A 19,078-nucleotide genomic window follows, 5' to 3' on the forward strand; every position below is an offset into this window, starting at 1 on the left:
AAGCTTGATCACAGTGATTAAGATGCACACTGCATGTGGTATCATATTACTAAAATATATCTAATTTCCTAGGTGTGTTTGCTCAAGCATGCGGACAAAACCTTTTGTTGTTCGTACAATCCCTTCATGCATTGTGCACTTGTATAAGTAGAATGATAAGTGAGGGCAAATTTCTCAAGTATTTTTCTATGATCTTTGGTAGTAGCTTCACTACTTTTGACATTCATGTTTATTTAAAACAATATTACTCTTCACATATCATTGTGAATATATTGTGTGTAGCATGAGGGCTTAACAAAATGAAATGCCTTATTTCTTTTCAGGAGTGCCATGCCTTTCATGCCGCTATCTGCGCAAGTCCCTGCTCACACGGACGTCTCGGCTTAGAAACCGTCGTCACAAACAAGCCACGACAGCGGCCAAAAAGCTCAGGGCTGTATTGCAGAAGCACAGGCGTCTGTCCAAGAGGCTATTAAGCCTGATGGGGCAAATTGAGAGCATGAAGGCACGAAATTCAGCAATAAAAGAAGAGACCTTGGCAGAAAGTATTGCTATGTTGCCCAGAAAACAACAGGAAAGCGTGCGGCACTGCTTTAATGCCTGCAAAAGAAAGAGTACAAGGGGCATGAACTTTACTAAGGAGTGGGTACTTGAGTGCATTTTAATGAAAATGAGGAGCCCAAGACTCTATAGGCACATCAGGAAGCACAACATTCTTGTACTTCCAAGTAACACCACTTTGAAGAAGTACACTGCAGCATATAAAAGTGGCTTTGGCTTCAACAAGAGGGTGATGGAAATCCTCAAAGAAAAAACAAGCAAAATGGACAGCTTCAGTCGTCATGGCGGCCTTCTGATTGACGAAATGAAGTTGTCAGAGCACCTTTCAGTGGAAAAGTGTGCAAAGTTGCGTGGATTTGTTGATCTCGGCCCGTTCACACCTCCCGAAGACGCAGGCCTTCCATGCGACCATGGAATGGTTGTCATGTTTGTCCCGTTCACTGGGAAGTTTTCACAGATAATAGGAGTATTTGCAGCGAATGGAAATGTCAAGGGAAACCTGCTGTGCAAAATAGTTGTTGAAGCCGTGATTTTGGCTGAGCAAGCGGGGCTCTTCGTAGATTTTGTAACCTGTGACGGTGCCTCCTGGAATCGTAAAATGTGGACACTAATGGGAATTAAAGCATCTGCCAGCAAGATTACGTGCAGCGTGAAACATCCTGTTGACGCAAAAAGGAACCTGTATTTCCTTTCAGACTTCCCGCATCTGCTGAAGTGCCTACGCAACTCACTGCTGAAAGGAGGCTTTAATACACCAGATGGACGAGTAAGATTTTATCTGTTTTGAGTTTTCCAACATAGTTATCCTGCAGAGTGACTAACAAAGTGTATTTTCATGATGCAGGTTTCAACATATTTTGTTAAAGAAGCCTTCAACTATGACAAAGATAACGTGACGCTGAAGGCGATGCCTGGGCTGACTTCAAGCCATCTAGACCCGAATGGTTTTGAAAAAATGCGGGTCACCCTAGCGTTCCAGCTCTTTGGTGACCGTGTGCTGCATGACTTGCATCATTACAAGGACAGGCTTGAATCCAGTTACGGAAAAGGAGCCATAGATGCTACAGAAAAATTCTTCAGGTAACATGTTTTGTACTCTTCATCTGTGCATGTGGAGCCTATGTGACAGAAAGTTGACTTCAGTTGTTAAATTAGTATTGCTCTCTAATATCTGTAGTGACAGATAGATCTTTGTTTTTTCAGGATGATCAACCAGCTGATAAAAATAATGACATCACGCTACAAGTCTGAAGCTCTGTGGCCAAATTCAAGAGGTGCTGCTGCATTGTCGGATTTCCTGGACTACATCACTCAATGGGAGCAGCGCACAGTCAACGGGGTTGGCTTCATCAGCAAGACAACGACTGTCGGCTTTAGAGTGACACTGTCTGGAGTGCTTTGCCTGTTAGAGTATTTAACCAAAGAAGTTGGATTTAAGTACTTAATGACGGCCAAGTTAAGTCAAGATCCTGTTGAAAACTTGTTCGGTGTTGTACGGCAGTCGTCGGGGTGTAATGACCATCCTACACCTGAGCAATTCTTGATAACTGTCAACTGCCTTAGTTTTTACAGCCTGGCCAGACCTGTGGATGGTGCCAGTGTTGAGCCACTAGTCCTCACAGCTCTACTTGACACAGGAAACACAGACCTAACAAATACCACAACCTTGGAAGACACAATTGACAGCTGTATTTCAAGGGGGGATCTTGATTCCCTCGAGGATACTACCAGCCAGAAAGGCAACGGTGTTCCCGGTGAGCATATAAGTTTAGTTGAAAAAAGAAGTGACTCACGCCTCATCTACCACATGGCAGGATATGTCGCCAGGAAGTTTGTGAAAAAAACTGGATGTGATGCATGTCGCACTCTTCTGCTTGTGAGCACTACAGAGGGGAGGTCAGACCTACACTCAAGTTTTACGAGCTTCGCTGATGTAAGTGGACTGCTGTATCCGTCAAAGGAGCTCTTTGAGTTTATTAACTACTTAGAAAGTGCCTTTACGGGCTGCTTCAGCACGAATAAGTTGCATGTTGACAGCATTCTTGATGTTCTGTCTCTGCTCAGGACCAAAGAAAAAGCAATTGGATGCACAGTCCATGAACGCGAGGTAAAGACAAAGGTTATGAAGTTTTACATTGTAACACGGCTCCACTTCCTGATTAAGGGCCTAAACAAGTCTAATGATGAAAGGCGTCAAAGGATGAAACACCTAAATGTGCGCAGGTGCCTGTGATGCTGACTAGCAGTACTGCTTGTTGCTGTCGCAAAATAAATGTTGACATGTTTTGCATCAATTGGTCATTATGTTTGAGTTGCACTTGCCATCAGTGGTTTATAATACACATCTTCCCTGTCCAATTATTGACATGCTTCAAGGCCTTTTATTGCCAAAACCAAGAACTTATTCATCCTTGCACAATGCTGTAAGAAAAGATTTTGCTTGTACAACAGAACTTTGATCTGCTCAAAAGAACAAGTTGATAGAGAAGTAAATTGAGCGCTGGGTGGTGTCTGAATCCCAATCTTGCACTCAGCTGTTGCGATTTGCGCACGCGGGGGCTCTTGAATGCGCCGACCTTGTGACATTTCTCGACTCTGCGATTCCAGACTGTTTCATTCGGAAGCGCGAAATTGCGCACCGAACGCATTCAATCTGCGCTGTGTTTAGTTTTGTTCGCGTCCACACATTCCGTGTAAATTTATTTCGTTCCTGCGCTGAAACCATGGCGTTTCGTGATTCCGATGTCAAAAAACACATTATCTGGTTAAGGACTTATTTTATTATCAATGCATGACGACGGATATTTCATCAGTATTAAAAAAAAAATTTGCTAATGGTAGATTTCGTTTAAGCTGTGAGGCCAGACATACACGTGAGCTTGTGGAGTGCGCTGCAGTTGCAACTCGCCTGACACGCACACGGAGGGGACGACCAATTACTGGTTTTTGTCGAGACAGCGACTACAAGCGTTCCGAAACACACCGCGGGGACCTATCTTTTGCACCACTGCGCCGATGACCCCCTATTTGAATAAAAAAAAAAAAACGTACACCTAGACAAGGCCAATGCATGGCCAGAGTCCTTCAATGCTTTTTTCGAAAAGCATTGAAGGACTCTGGCATGGCCCAAAGGGCCGCAGGGCCGCAGCGCACAGCTTCTGCCGCACCGGACGGCGCGCCCAGCCAATCTAGTTCGATCACAGCGCCCTCTCTTCTCTCGACAGCCAGCGCCTCTCGACAGCCAGCGTTTATTGAGGGGCTTTACCAGCGCCTCGCTTTGAGCGCCGCGTTCGTCCCACTCAGACCCTTCTAGTACACTCTAAAGATTCGTGAGAGGTGAAATTACGGATTCGCGTCAGAGAGTCTCACAAGCCGTGAGAATGGATAACGGCCAACGGAGAGCTACGCTAGTAAGAACCTGGTTGCCTGGAGCCATAACCTCCGAGCACCGAGTGCTCGTGGGCGTGATGAGCAGTTGGGGGGGGGGGGTGTTCTCGGAGGCCATGCTTGAACCTTTGGATGCGTCATCTATTGCGCGCCAAGTTTGAAAACACGAGAATGATGGACTCAGACGAGGAGGGATCGTACGTGTGTGCAGTGCCGGCCAGTGCGGTTGTACAGGGCGCCGTCAAGAAGGGGGCGCTGATCAGGCCTGTCGATGTCGCCGTCACATACCCATTCTATATTTCGCACTCTTGCCTTTTCGATTTGCGATCGTGCAGGCTTGAAATGGTGAATTGGCATTCCCAGATGCGTTCAGTGTGTGGCAAGCTGATACTGTACATCAACGAACACCGTTAATATGCCGCTTCTTACTATTAGGTAAAAAGGTGTTTCTAAATGGTATCTGGGTGTAAACCCACATTGCTGATTTACAACAGGAACTCGGACGCCTTGCATTAGCAAGCTTCTATTTTGGTATCTAGCTTCGACTGAGGAAAACGCAGAAAACTAGAAGGCCTTTCAGGTATGATCTGGATCAAATTCCATTAGAATATGCTGTGGAAGTGAGGAATCGATTTCAAGAATTAGATCTAGAAGACAGAGAGCCCGAAGAGATGTGGACTGATGTTCGTGATATAATACAAGAAGTTGCTACTAAGGTAGTTCCAAAGCAAAAGAAATGCAAGAAAGCAAACTAGTTATCTGAAGAGGCTTTGCAAATAGCTGAGGAAAGGAGGATGGCAAAAGTTATGGGGGAAATAGAAAGATACAAGGTTCCCAATGCGGATTTTCAGAAAATAGCAAGGAGAGATAAGAATGCCTTTCTGAACATACAGTGCCAAGCAGTTGAGGACAACAGCCAATTAAGGAACACAAGAGCTCTGTATAAGACAATCAAAGATATCAAAGGAAGCTTCTGTGCTAAGCTGGGCGTGATAAAGGACAAACGAGGCAAGGATTTCACTGAAGCCTCAGAGATAAAGAAGAGGTGGCAGGAATACACAGAAGAACTGTACAAGAAGGACCCGAATGTGCAAACCCAACATAAGACGGTTGTCATTACTGATTTCGAGCCGGGCATCCTGAAGAGTGAAGTTGAATGGGCCTTAGCCAGCCTTGCTAAGAACAAAGCTAGCGGAATTGACGGTATTCCAGCTGAGTTGCTTCAAAACCTCGAACATGACGCTGTTAACATTCTGCATACATTATGTCAGAAGATCTGGACAACCCTGCAGTGGCCACAGGATTGGAGGAGGTCAGTTTACATCCCCATTCCAAAGAAAGGCAGTGCCAAAGATTGTTCCAACTACCGCACGATCGCGCTTATTTCGCATGCTAGCAAGGTGATGTTGAAAATCCTCCAAGCTGGGCTGCAGCAGTATGTGGATCGGGAGCTTCCGGACGTGCAAGCTGGGTTTCGCAAGGGCAGAGGAACTAGAGATCAAATTGCCAACCTTCGCTGGATCATGGAAAAAGCAAGAGAGTTCCAGAAACCCATTTACTTCTGCTTTATTGATTATGCGAAAGCGTTTGACTGCGTAGATCACAGCAGATTGTGGCAAGCTCTTCAAGAGATGGGAGTTCCAATTCATCTCATCTGTCTCCTCAGGAACCTGTATGAAGGACAAGAGGCCACAGTCAGAACTGGGCATGGTCTTACTGATTGGTTTCCGATTGAGAAAGGAGTGAGGCAAGGCTGCATACTGTCGCCCTGCCTATTTAACCTATATGCAGAGTGCATCATGAGGAAGGCCGGTCTGGACGAGTCTTCAGCTGGAGTGAAGATTGCTGGAAAACGTATCAACAACCTTAGATATGCGGATGATACGACTTTAATGACAGAAAGTGAAGTGGAACTCAAGAGACTTCTGATGCGCGTACAAGAAGAGAGTGAGAAGTTTGGGCTTAAACTGAACATTAAATATACAAAGATCATGGCGTCTTGCCCTATCAAGTCCTGGAGCATCAATGGACAAGAAGTGGAAGCAGTGACAGATCTTCTCTTCTTGGGCTCCAAGATTACCTCGGAAGGAGACTGCAGCCATGAAATTAGGAGACGCCTGCTTCTGGGAAAGAGAGCAATTGTTAGCCTTGACCGCCTAGTAAAGAGCAGAGACATTAGTCTGCCAACCAAGATCCGTATAACTCGTGCTATGGTCTTTCCAGTTGTGATGTATGGATGCGAGAGTTGGACTGTGAAAAAGGCTGACCGCCGAAGAATTGACGCGTTTGAATTGTGCTGGCGAAGACTCTTGAGAGTTTCTTGGACTGCCAGAAGATCAAACCAGTCGATATTGTCGACCATAAACCCTGACTGCTCATTGGAGGGTCAAATTCTAAAGTTAAAGCTCAGCTACTTTGGTCATCTGATGAGAAGAGAGGAGTCGCTGCAGAAAGATTTGATGTTGGGAAAGGTTGAGGGTCGCCGGAGAAGGGGTAGGCCGCGAACGCGATGGTTAGATGGCATCCTCGAGGCACTGCAGATGAAGTTATGTGATGCTAGGTAGGTAGTGTGAGACCGGAACGCGTGGCGTGACATGGTCCATAGGGCCACAAAGAATCGGAAACGACTGAACGACTGAACTGGAACTAGATTTCGGTATCTCCTCCTGGAAACTTATTCTCTTTAATGATATGCTCAGTTATAGTTCATAACACAGAATTTACTTTTTAGCTGATTTCATCACCGCATGATTAGGTCCTTTCTCGCTCTCTAAAAGACGATTTCCACAATTTCTCTTTGGGCGGCACCTGATATTTCTTTGTTTACTGCGTCGTATGCATTTCAAAGTAAAGATGCACGAACGGAACAGTTAAACAAATAACTGAAGTCGATACTTCTCTTTTGCCTCCAATACATTTGTTCATTACGGGGAATACGCACGTCCTCGGGCACGAACTGCAGGTATGCGATCTAATGTTGCTTGACAAGGGTTGAAATTCGGACTAGTCGGTATTGTTCCATGATGCAATAAAGAGAGCGTAGCCAATTTCAATTTTGAAGACATCATATGTATCATAGATCACATAAAACTATCCTCTTCCCGCAGTCCAGCTAACATCAGTAGTAAAATTCTGAAAAAGACAAGTATATTCTGTCATAATATTATCAAATTTATTTCAGCAATCCTTACAAGACGGCGAACTCCCAGATGACTGAAAATTGGGTAAGGTGGTTCCACTCCACAAATCAGGCGACAAGCACAATTCACTCAACTATCGACCAATATCATCAACCAGTATTCCTTCCAAGATAATGGAGCACGTCATCCTGTCTCACCTTGCGAAATTTCTTGAGTCATCTTTTTTCAACTCTGCACAACGTGGCTTTAGAAAATACTTGTCTTGCGAAACACAATAAACCTTACGAGAAATATCAACTTCATACTTGATCGTGGCAATGAGGCTGACTGCATTTATTTCGACTTCCGCAAAGCATTTGACACAGTATCGCACAACTTATTTCTATACAAATTAGGTAAACTTAATACTGACCATAATGTACTGAAATGGATCGAGAGATTTTTCTCTAACCAATTGCGATATGCACATGCTAACGGATTTAGTCATCGATTTCTGTGACCTCCGGCGTACCGCAAGGTTCTGCCAGCGGTCTTTTGTTATTCCTTGTATATATTAACGACCTGCCTAACAACTTAACGCTAGGACTCTTTGCGGACGACTGTGTTGTTTACGGAGAAATAAAAAATATTAATGACGTTGCATTACTCCAGGCAGACCTAACCAATATCTCTAACTGGTGCTCACAATGGCAAATGACAACACGACTAAGGGCAAGGTAATGCGCTTTTTGCCGTCGCGAAAATTCAAATCCTGTTGCTTACACTATTTCTAATTCCTTGCTGACACCCGTACAATCTTACAAATATCTCGGCATCATTCTAACATTAAATATGACTTGGAAATCACACGTCAGCCCTAACCGCATGCTTGGTTACCTTAAACGCAACTTTTTCTTAGCACCAGCCCCTGTAAAGCTTCATTTGTATAAGTAACTTGTCCGCTCAAAATTAGAATACGCTAACTCTGTATTTGATATCTTTCACTAACACGCTTATTGAGGTCTTAGAAGGTGTGCAAAATAGAACAGCCCGTTTTATCGCACGCAACTATGATTGACCTTCGGGCGTCACAGAAATCAAAATAGCTTGTCATTAACCCTTCTTGCTCTGTGCAGAAAAGTGTCACGTCTGTGTCTATTTTAAAAAATTTGCATGAATTCCACTCTTAAAAACGCATTGATCACTACGCCAACATATATGTATCATCCCGCATCGATCACTCAAGGAAAGTTGGCGTTCCTCGTTGCCGTACAACATTCTGCATAATTCTTTCATACCAAAAACATCGTCGGAGTGGAACCAGTTACCACCAGATAGTGTAGCTGCAAATGACGCTGAGGAGTTTATTATGAAATTATCTTTATAAATTACGGTCTACATAGCCTCATTTGTTTCATTTCTGTTCGAATATTTTGTATTAACCTGTTTCTTTTTTGTGTGTATTTGTTTCATTAGCCTTCTGCCATCGTACTCAGTTCGTTGCTGAATGTTTGTACGAATGATTTAATACGTGTGTGTTTACTCGGTACTTTTTTGTACTTTTTTGTGAATTTATTCGTTTTGTCGTTATTATTAACTACTGTAGTCACGTTTTTGAAATATGTAATTTCTTGCAGCCAGTTTTTTTTTTTGTTTTTTTCAGAATATCAGTTTGATTTTACATTTTTGTACCACTCGCCTCAATAATGCCCTTGGGGATCATGAGGGTATCGGAAATAAACATAAAGGCGCCCCGAAGAGTTAAGCCGCGTTTGATATATATATATTTTTTTTTTGCGGAAATCAAAAAGCTAAAACTGTATACATTTTATACTTGCGCTAACGAGATAAACTCCCGGTGGGCTTGCAACTCTCAGACCAATTGCAATGGGAGGTCTCGCTGCTTAAGTTGGGCTTCCCGGACAGTAGCAGTGGTTCCGGAAGCTTCTGCAGATCTGCAGTCTGTCTTCTGTCTGTCTGTTTCTGTCTTCTGCACCGGCAGACTACCGACGTGGGCTCATCTCACTTCTGACACCACGCATCACTCGAGACGGGTCAGTGAACGAAAGGAGTTTATGGTTGTTGTGACTTTAAGAAGCAAAAGAAAATGCACGGGCCTGTAGCTGAGCCACCTCCGCTGCCTCGTGCAGACAAAAGAGAGTGATTGATTGATATATATGAAGGGAAAGACGCGGTAACTGTCTCACTTGTTTTCTGTGGGCACCTCAACCACGCCGTAAGGGGAGGGAGGAGGGTGGGAGAGAAAGTGGAAAGAGGGAAAGAGGAGCCGTAGTGGAGGGCTACGGAGTAATTTCGACCAACTGGGGATCTTTAACGTGCGCTGACATCGCACAGCACATGGACGCATGAGATGAGCCACCTGATTGATTGATTGATTTATAGGAAGGGAAAGGCGCGGCAACTGCCTCACTTGTTTTCTGTGGACACTTCAACCGCGCCGTAAGGGAAGGGAGGGAGGTGGGAGTGAAAGTGGAAGGAGAGAAAGAGGAGCTGTAGTGGAGGGCTACGGAGCAATTTCGACCACCTGGGGATCCGCTGCCTCGTGCGGACAGAAGAGAGAAAGTAGAAAAACAAGAAAAGAAGAGGGAGAGAAAGAGCGCGCCGCAACAGCCATCGTCCACCACATAAGCGGTAGCGGGTGCAATGACGGCCTACAACAGATAAAAATTCGGTGGCTGGCTAGCCCTCTCCGCAAGCGGCGTTGACCTACTGTCCCAGCCCCGTAGGACCAGGAACAGCCACCCTTCACCACCTCCCCTCGGTCCAGAGACATCCGTGAGCTGTTAACAAACGCTAAAGATCCCCAGGTGGTCAATATTACACCGTAGACCTCCACTACGGCTCCTATTTCTCTCTACTTTCACTCCCACCTTCCTCCCTTCTTTCATGGCGCTGTTTAGGTGTCCACAGAAACCATTGTGATAGATACTGCGCCTTTCCCATCCTGTGAATAAATTAAAATAATAATTGTTTTACAGGAATGGAAAGGCGCATTATCTGTCACACTTGCTTTGTGGACATCTGAACCGCGCCGTAGGTAAAGGGAGAAAGGTGGGAATGAAAGTGGAAACAGAGAAAGGGGAGCCGCGGTGGAGGGATACGGAAAATTTCGACCACCTGGGGATCTCTCTAACGTGCGCTGACATCGCACAGCACACGGACGCCTCTTCGTTTCGCCCCCATCGAAACGCAGCCGCCGTGGTCGGGTTCGAACCCGGTAACTCCGGCACAGTAGTCGGGCGTCTTACCACTGCACCACCCCGGCGGGGCACATTATTAAGTTCCTTGCAGAAGTTTTTGCTATGCTACAGGACAACACACAATGTCGCCATTAAGCCCCGCCGGGGTGGCGCAGCGGCTAAGGCGCTCGACTACTGTGCCCAAGGACGCGGGATCGAATCCCGGCCTCGGCGGCTGCGTCTCTATGGAGGCGAAGTGGAGTGGCGTCCGTGTGCTGTGCGATGTCAGTGCACGCTAAAGAACCCCAGGTGGTCGAAATTTCCGGAGTCCTCCACTACGGCGTCTCTCATAGCCTTAGTCGCTTTGGGACGTTAAACCCCACAAACTAAACCAAAATTTGTATGTTTACTCATCCGTATTGGATAGCTGGAGAATCAGATGGAAGCAGTGCGCACCTGGTTGGGGACCTGCAGTCTTGGCAAAATCTAGATTCCAAATAAAGCGTTTCATGCAAGACATTTCACGAGCTTTCATTGGAGAGACGCGTTCGCTGCAGCTGTTTAAATTTGGTTCATTTCATTTATTGTCGTAAAACGGTTATGAGGGATGCCGCAGTAGAGGGCTCTGGAAATTTCGACCACTTGGGTTTGAAGCTCTGACAACGCACAGCACACGCGCCTTGCTTTTTTCACCTAAACCGGAAAGCGGCCGCCGCTGCGTAATTCCGTCTCCTCAACGGTAGGGTACCGCAACTTCTTTTTCCTCACTGGTTGCCTCTCCAGCGGGTTAAACGGCGATTGTTACCGAGAGGTGTGTCTAAACGCAAGCTAAAGTTAACATACACTTACTGAAGGCAGGAAATGATTACGGTGATGCTAACTGAATAGTGTTACCGTCGTCATGCAGTCACCTCGCGGTTCTGTTCACGGCTAGTTTTTGAGGATATTAAAAATTAAAAACATCATAATGCAGCCTAAAGGGGAACAGCCCCCCGGAAAGATCTTGTTAGCTTATTTTAACGTTAAAAAAAAAAGAAAAAGCTACACTAAGAGGATTCGAACACATGCGTTATTCGCTCAGCGCGGAGGTAGTGTCCATTCATTGCGCCATTGATTTTTTTTTCTTTATTGCCTCGTCTTGACATATTGCATTTCACGAGAACAAAATCAACAAAAATCACACCAATGCTTTTACATAGCTATTTACATATGACGCACTAAAATTCACGCATATGCAACAAAGGCCGAGTGGCCTTGAGAGCCACTCGCGAGGTTCTGCTGCAGCTTTCTGGATTGCCAAAAACCTGTCCGCGCTTTCCCGAAAATAAATTCTGGCAAGCCGTGCATCTTTATCGCAATGATAACCCGCCTTTCTTGAGCGCCATATACAGTGGAGGCCCATAAGCATAATTAAATCAAATGGTACCCCATCCTTACTTTCTACGCATATGTACCGGATGCCATGCGGGTCTAGCGGAAAATCTTTCGTTAGTGTTCTTTGCAATACATCCCAAAAATATGCTCCTTCCCAACTGTAAACAAAAAAAAAAAATCTCGCAATTTTGACACCTGCTTGGGCCTTCGTCCAGCCGCGACGACGCTCGTATTCTGATGGATCGCGGCACGCGTGCTGCCCTGCATGTCATTACGGAAAACCTGCAGCGGCATAGTCTGCATTGTCTGCTTTGAAGGGTGCGGCGCAACCTTGACACTGTCCGGATTAGCAGAAAAATGTTTTTCCCTACTCTTGCTGCCCGGGGCGAAATGGGTTCCCCTGTGAATGGTGGTGCTGGCTTTGCCACTGCAGTCAATTGCTTGCGGAGAAGCCACTTCGCTGGTTGTGTGCTCACGTGTTTACTCTTGATCGATATGATATGATTTCACTTGTCTATATAAGTAGGTTTAAAAGAACTTTTAGACGGGCTAGATGGTTTTCAGCTTGAGACGACATCCTTAGCGCAAAAAAACACACGCACACAAGAGAAAAGGCGGGACAAGGGACAAGCGCTACTACACTTTCGGTGAAGGGGGGTGTGTTGGTTGTTCTACGCATGTGTGGACTTTCCTATATATTGCAGGTCTTTTCAGTGCAATAAACCAGATGTAGTAGCGCTTGTCCCTTGTCCCGCCTTTTCTCTTGTGTGCGTGTGTTTTTTTGCGCTAAGGATGTCGTCTCAATATAAGTAGGTACCGTTTCCTAAATAAAACCAGTTGGAAGTTTACGCTCTGCCTTGTTGTCACGTCTCTTTCTTCATCTTCTTTTTTGCGCAAGTCTTTTACCTTTTGCTAATATGAACCAACTCGCCCAGAAGGAAGTACTTATTGGAGAAGCCACATTTGCAGAGCGTGTCCGCGTCTGGTCATGTAGTCGCGGAGGTGGTGACGGTGGCGCGTTTGTTGCTCGCATTGGCGACGGCCTTCCCTGCGGTTGGCGTTGACGTCGTACTGGGACGCCTGCACACATGTTTGAAACCGCATGTACTACCCGCCGATTTTCGGAGTTATCGGTCTATTGTTTCTGGCTTCCTGCGTGATCCCCAGGGTATAAATAATCCCTTTTCCTCCAAAAATGTTTTCAGCGGCAATTGCACAAGAAGGTTTTGCTCCTGGCGTCACCTGCATTCTTTTTACCCCTTTTAAAACATCTGCACCTGAGCCTCCATTGTACAAGGCCCTGTACAAAGGCACAGGGAACAGAATGTCACACAATGCATGGTACAATTTTTTTTCGTTTTACTGTTGACAAATAATCACTTGAAAAAACCACGCTAAAAGGAACCGAACACTTGCTACGACCTCTCTATAAAAGGCCTTAATCCCTGCGCAAAAATCTTCAGTTGAAACAGCGTACTCCGGTAGCAGCCGCCTTAGTCTGACTTGGCATACGGTGCGTAAGAAAGGGTCAGTCGATCGTGTTTCTAAAAAAAAAAAAAAAAAAAAAAAAAAAAAAAAAAAAAAAACGACTGACCAGCTGTCGCAAAAACAGGTGGCCCAATCCTAGCCCAGCATCTTTTACTCGTCTGAACAAGTTGGTCAGGATGCAGCGCTCCCAATCAGACGCGCAGACAAATACGGCAAAATTCCTGTGCAGCTCCTGAGTGTTTAACCGTGAACAGTGCAACACCTGCATAACATACCACAGCTTAGTGATAAAGAACAAGCTACAAACGTGGCCTTGGCAAAAATAGATAGGTTGTTATTGGTTCACTGGAAGGGAAAGGCGCAGTATCTGTCACACTTGCTCTGTGGACACCTGAACCGCACCGTAAGGGAAGAGAGGAAGGGGGGAGAGAAAGTGGAAGGAGAGAAAGGGGCCTCTTCACTTTTCAGCTTTCTCCTTTATCTCTTTAGCCTGCCCTCTCCAATATTGCTGACTGTCACGGTAAGGCATAAGTGGAACTCCCAATTACCTAACTGGTGTCGTCGTCCAAGGCACACTAGCAAACCGTTCAAGAGTAGATGGCCACCTTCCACGCCTAAGTTCGAGGCATTTCGACCGTTTAACTCCACTATCGGTGACGTGACTGAATTCGCGCACACACTTCACAGCTTGGCATATGCCCCCCTCGTTTGTAAAAACAGCGATGACGTCTGCATACGCTAACAGCTTTACTTCAGCTTTTTGTACACTGAATCCCTGGATGCTATTATTCTTGAGTATTTTCAAACAAAGGGTCTCTGTATAGATACAAATAAAAGAGCGCTGAGGCGACAGCCTTGGCGTACGGAACGCTGTACACTGATGGGGGCCCCTAAACCTTTGTTAATAATCTCGTCGTGCAGCTCCAGTACGCCACAGCCACGCCTTCACGGACAACAGAATCGAAATTAACATGGTCTAAAATGGCAAACAACAGTTCGTGAACGTCACAGTCAAATGCCTTTGCTAAGTCAATTTGGAGAAAGGCCCCCGACCATTACTGCCATCACAGTATTCTAGTTCACTGCGCGCTTTATGGATATTTGTGAAAACAGAGCGCCCTTTAATCCCACACGTCTGCTGAGGCCAAACTATGTCTCTAATCCCGGTCTGCAACCTTCGCCCTAGAACCTTCATAAATTTTGTACTCCACGTTTGCGAACGCTATTGGCCGGTATGCAGTAACCAGTTTTACTTACTTATTTCATTTGTTTTCGGAATGAGCACAGTGTGAGACGACCCATATGACGGAGGAAGAGCATTTTCTTTGAAGGCTTCGTTAAAGGACAAGGGCTATTTCGTGTTTAAGTACTTTATAAAAAGTCGCACTGAACCCGTCCGGTCCAGGGGATTTACCGGAGTTTATAATTTATCAATTGCGTGCTCCATTTCCGATTCAGTTATGTCCAGTTCTAATCTGTCTTTTGTTTCGTCGTCGAAACGGGGTAGCTCAGCCAGAACTCATCCTTAAATGTCACATCATCTACCGGGTGCGATATGAAGAGCGTCTGGTAATGCTCGAAAAACTGTTTTGATATGATTGATGTCTGTTGATAATAACCCTCCCCATTCTACTTCTTCGACGTGATCCTTTTCGGCACGGTCTTTTTCTAAACCGAGCGTTCTTCCCGTTGGCGCTTCGCCGGCAGCTGTGTCTTCAGCCCTTGCCCTAACCAGCACTCCCCGGTAACGTTGTTACTCAATTAGTTCTAGCTTTTGTTTGTTCTTCCTTATGTCCTCCATCCATTCACCCGGTGCACGGCTTCCCTGTTTTACCATTTTATGAAGCAGTGTCCTTAACTGCACTTCATTTTGCTTCTCTTTGTGACTTATAATAGCAGATCTTTCAATTGCTTTTAAAGGCTCCTTTACAGAGCTCCCACTGCTGTCAAACCTTCATGTTTTTTTCGTGGGTCTATTTTTGCTATTTCTTCTCTTACTGCTCGACTGTACAATTCATCCTCAACTAGATTGTTGTTTAACTTCCACATTTCCCACGAAAAACCATTCCCACGCTTAACAATGCCTGCGCAGCATTGAACCAAACATATATCGTACCACAGTGTAACAGGTATGGAGTAGTACCGGTGTTCTTTTCAGACCATTGCGCCATTGAAGCAACGAGTACGGGAGCCTTTAAATGTGCTCTTATTCATTTTTACAATATTTCCGCTATCTGTCGCCAGGTGACGCTGCTCAGAGCACCCTACCGTTGAGAGAACGGAATCTCGCGCAGCCGCAATCGGGATTCGACCTCGCATCCTTGGGCACAGTATATGCAAGCGCACTAACCATGGCACCATTGCAGCGGGGCTGCAAAAAGTTGTGTTAAAATGACATTCCTGCTTTGCTTAACAGGGAACTTCAAAAATAAGAGCAGTTTCATGCTTGTGCGCAGGAAATTTCAGTATTCTATGCAAAATTTCTGAGCTGCACACCTCCAGATTCGCAGAGTATAGTAGGCCACCAAGAAGAACGCGGCTGCTGCTGTGACTGCGAGCGGACGCATGCCACATCGGCTCCGTCAAGTTTCGCTAATTATTGCGGCGTATCAACTCGGGCCCTCTTGAAATTTGTGCTACTGTATTCCTAACATCATCAGGATACTGTAAACGCCAAATATAGCCAGGTGGCCCAATTTTCATTTAGCGAGGGGAGATTTTCACTCTGCCACGAGGAGTTGGCGCTAGGCCTAACGGCTGCGTCGCTCCCGGAGGCAGTGACTCACCCTCGTCACCTATCAAGATGGCTTCTCAAGCTTCTCTGAGGGGATACGACCCTTCCGAAATGGTCTGGAAGACTGTTTCAACTGTCCAACCTGAAGCTGTGACGGAACCTGCCCGTTTCAAGCACGAGGAGCTTTTTCAACTTGTCAGCCGGCGTTCCAGAGCCGGCTCCAACACAGCGGCTGCCACACCGGCGGCGTCCCAAACCAAGCAGCAAGCGCCAGCGCACGAATCTGCCTCATCGCTTCGAAACCAAGCTAAGCCGTGTCTGTGGAAGCCCCGTCCTATGCCACGGATGCACCCTCAAGGCTATGTTGTCATCATCAAGCCCAGGGTCACCGCGGACCTGAGGAACACCTTCCGACGCGGTGAGCTAGGCAAGGCACTGTACTCGCACCTAGGCATTTCTGCTGCCGACAATGTTCTCGACATTGTACCCGCATGGGAGCAGAATCTGCTTGTTGTAGGGACACGAAATCCAGACCTCGCCGATCGCCTCATCGGCGAATTTAATTTGCCAACTGGTAAAGGCCCCCTACCAGTGCACGGGAATTTAAAGCTTACCGGAGACGTGTGCCGCGGTATCATCGGGGGCATCGCCGACGATGAAACAAGCGCGACGCTCACTGCCCAAATTGTCTGGCGAGGAGGCCAGATCGCCAGCATCCGCCGGCTCGGAAAATCAACCATCGCGCTCATCACATTTGTGGGAAAGGTGGTCCCGCGATACGTCCACTACAACGGGGAACTTACACCCGTCCGAGAATATAAGCGAACTGTGCCGGCCTGTGTAAAGTGTGGTGCTGTGGGACACCGCTCGGACATTTGCCCCACGCCGAACTCGCCAAGGTGCGGCCTTTGCGGCCAAACTATGACTGTGACGCAGGACGGTCCTGCGCCACACGAATGCAACCCGACCTGTGCAATCTGTGGATTAGCCCACCCCACGGGATCGAGAGATTGCACGGCCAAATTTCGCCGACTCCATCTTGCCGGAGCCAGACCTTCACAACCTGAAGGACCTGAGACGCCAGCGTCTGAAAGCAAGCAAGGTCACTCCACCGGCAGAGCCAATGGCGGAGCGCCACGGTGCGATCCTACCACCGGCTCACACCAAAGTGACGTGAACACAGACTCCTCCTCTCCCTTACAGTCGTCAACTGGGAAGAAGGGGAAGAGGAAGAAGAAAAACAAGAAAAAGAAGCAGACGCCGCCACCGCCCCCCAACGGAGACGATGCTAAGCACTTCCCCGCCCTCAATCCAGATGGCGCTGCCGAATCCCGGGCCCCGGCGCAGCAACAAAACACTCAGGTGAGCAGCTGGGCGCGGGCCGCCTCCTGCGTTCCCTCATCCTCACTGGCTTCCCCTTCCTCGATACACGGCGTTGATGTCGAAAGCCGCAGGCAAAATGAACAGCTTAAAGCGCAGATCGGGCAACTGCTCGCCAAAATTCAAAATTTAGAGGAGAAACTGTCCGCTGTGACGGGTGTCTCGAGTCCCGACGCCATGGAGAGTGAGCCCGAATTGCCGCCCGCGTTCGCGTCGGCAATGGCCGCGATGGAGGCGCGCCTCACCTCCCATTTCCAGAAAATGGTAGAAGCGGCCATGGGCTGCTTGGAGACCAAATGTAAGGCATCGGTCCCTGCAGCCATCACCCGCTGCATGAAATCAACCACCCGAACGAGCCATCGGCTCGAAGGGATCCAAGCCTTCAACAGGCACAAGAAAATTGTCGTCAGTCCCACAGATGCGAAATCAGAGGACTCCAAACCCGCACCCCCACCCGGTGCTGGCTCTGGGTCGGAGTCTCATAACCCCCCATCTATCATTTCCGTTCCTGATCATGGCAGGACGGCTTAACACGCGTTCCTCTCCCCCCAAAGCTCACAATTCCATAACCGTAACGCAGTGGAACTGTAGAGGCTTTAAGGCTCGGCAGAAACGCGCGAACCTGCGTCTCTACCTCGAAACATTCGAGGCTTTGCCCGCCGTGGTCGCCCTCCAAGAGCCAGGAGCGGCAGCCAAGTTGACTAATTACGCGACGTTCCAGCATGACCCTTTGTCGTGTCTCCTCGTGCACAAATCATACACAGCCATCGAAATTGACCTCGATCTCAACATACCCTATTCATACATGATGGTGAGGATCCTCCCTCTTAGGCGATCGGATCCTGCCCTGCACGTGCTTAACGTATACTGCTCCCCGAAAATAAAGCGAGTGACCTTCGCGGGCCTCTTTAGCCGTGCGCTTAAAGAGGCGGGTCGTGATCCCCTGCTGATTGTGGGTGACTTCAACGCCCCTAGCCAGCTATGGGGTTATCGTAAGGAGGAAGTGCGTGGACGCATGCTGGCAGAACTGGCGTCCACATTGGGCCTCACCCTCCACACCGACCCAGCATTTCCCACCCGCGTAGGCAACTCGGTGACCCGAGACACATGCCCGGACCTCACCTTCACTCGCAACATAAGACACGCAGACTGGATCAACACCGAGGAGACCCTCGGTAGCGACCACTGTATCCTCAACACAACAGTTTACACACGCCCCCTGAAGCTCCCCACAACGAAAGCCCGCATCCCCGATTGGACTACCTTTCGCCAAAATTTCCCAACAGAAACTAACACGAACATCACAGAGCAGGGCTACACGACCTGGTCCCAGTCAGTCATGGCGCACCTTCATTCCCATGAGAAACAAATACAGCTCACAGAGGTAGTTACGGACGTGGACAACCACCTCCTGCATCTCTGGGAAGCACGCCGTGGCCTCACGCGCCGCTGGAAGCGTCAGAAACACAACAAGAAGCTGAAAGCTCGCATTGCGGATCTCACCAGGCAGGCAGCAGAGTACGCGGCCCAACTCGCTGATTCTAACTGGGTGGACCGTTGCAACACGGCGGCGAGGCAAATGTCGAGCCGCAACACGTGGCGGCTCTTCCGAGCCCTCATCAATCCAACACAGACACGCACGGAAACGCAAAAACACCTACACAAAGCCATGCACTCATTCCAAGGAAACACAATGCAGCTGGCAGTGGCGCTACGCGATCGCTACCTGTGCACAATTCAGGACCCCCGCGGATCGGCCTATTCCTATGCAGGCAGGGAAAACTCGGAGTTGGATAACCCATTCCGGCTCCACGATCTGCGGGCCAGTCTGGCCA

Source organism: Amblyomma maculatum, chromosome 8 (genome assembly GCF_055883805.1).
Source record: "Amblyomma maculatum isolate TAMU_Amacu chromosome 8, ASM5588380v1, whole genome shotgun sequence".
Classification (NCBI taxonomy): domain Eukaryota; kingdom Metazoa; phylum Arthropoda; class Arachnida; order Ixodida; family Ixodidae; genus Amblyomma; species Amblyomma maculatum.